This window comes from Oxyura jamaicensis, chromosome Z (assembly GCF_011077185.1).
Source record: "Oxyura jamaicensis isolate SHBP4307 breed ruddy duck chromosome Z, BPBGC_Ojam_1.0, whole genome shotgun sequence".
NCBI lineage: Eukaryota > Metazoa > Chordata > Aves > Anseriformes > Anatidae > Oxyura > Oxyura jamaicensis.
The window spans coordinates 64,428,619-64,430,298 of NC_048926.1; positions in this window are offsets into that span (position 1 = coordinate 64,428,619).

The window sequence follows — 1,680 nt, forward strand, 5'->3', positions numbered from 1 at the left end:
CCTTCCCTTCCCTTCCCTTCCCTTCCCTTCCCTTCCCTTCCCTGTGTGGGTTTGAGCTGAGCACCCAGCTCACACCGGCAGAGCTGTGCCGTGTGGTGGGAATCACACCCAGCACTGGGTCACCCTTTGGTGCCTGCACTCCTCGGCTCCTGCTCTTGGAAAAAAGCAGAGGAGAGGGAAGAGCCCTTTGTTAGTCCTGGAAAATGCAGGACACGGAGATCACCAATGGTCCAGGGCTTAATGCTGTGACAATAGGGAGCACTGGCACTGTTGGGTAGCAATGGACCTGTGGCTTCAGGAGTCCTTCATCAGGAGCGGGTCGGGCTGGTGCCAGAGCTGCCCCAGGAAGCAGTCATTGACCACCAGGAACAAGGATGGGATGTGGCTGTAAGTGTAAGGTAAGGGAATAGTCCTGGTGGAACCCATGGTGAGCTTTCCCACCAGGAAAAATGGCAGCATGAGATCCTCCAGAAAGAGATCGGGGATGAAAAGGGAAGATGGTCAAAACTGGCCTCTTGTCCTAGAGAGGGAGCAGTGAAAGGGTGACAGGATGAGGAAGGTCATCTGCGTGGGAGAAGCAGCCCTATCTGGCAGATGGACCCCACCTGGGGCTATGAGCATGAACTTTTGGGAAGGGAGCCTGCCACAAGTGATAAGAATTCTAAACGAAGGGAGCATAGTCAGGAAGTCTTGTGTATCCTCCAAATCTAGATTTCCTATAGAAACCCCATGTGTGAAAGGGCAAAACAGTAGATGAAAAGGAAGCAGAGAAAGAAAGATGATGAGAAAAATGAAGACTAATATAAGAGCAAGTGTCTTTCAGGTAAAAGCGTCAATGAAGAGGTTAAATATAATTCACTGAAGAATTAGAGTATGACCAGAGAGAAATAACCAAAATGTTTTTATACTAATGCAAGACGCTCAGGCAGCATGCTGGAAGAATGGCCATTACCAATGCAAGAGATGAAACCAAATATTACAGAAATAGAAATGGACTGGACTAGAAATCATGTCTACAGTACTTAAGGGGGTACTCTGCTTGGGGAAGAATGAAATAAATACAAATAAAGGCTGCGGGAGGCAGTAGCCTATAAAGATATAGAAGTGTTACTTTTGGATTTATGCCCTTCATAGCACTATTTCTTATATTTTTAGGGCTATTTACTCTAGCAAAATGAAAGCTGATGATAGAAAAGGCTATTCTATAAATACAACTAGGTATGAGTACCTGTGAGGAGGAAGAGCTATTTAAGGATGATGTTGATAAAAGGAAAAATAAATATGACATGACAATAAATAAACCAAGGATGAAATTCAGAGGAGCATTTCTGTCAATGCAGGGTTGTTACAGAGCAGTTGCCCAGGCATGCACTGGGGTGGACAAGAAGCAGCTGCTTGACCAACCAAGTGAATGCCTGAATCGCTTCTAACATTGTTCAGTGCACAACTTGTCACCTGGTCATCCAATATTTTCCTTCCTTCCTTCCTTCCTTCCTTCCTTCCTTCCTTCCTTCCTTCCTTCCTTCCTTCCTTCCTTCCTTCCTTCCTTCCTTCCTTCCTTCCTTCCTTCCTTCCTTCCTTCCTTCCTTCCTTCCTTCCTTCCTTCCTTCCTTCCTTCCTTCCTTCCTTCCTTCCTTCCTTCCTTCCTTCCTTCCTTCCTTCCTTCCTTCCTTCCTTCCT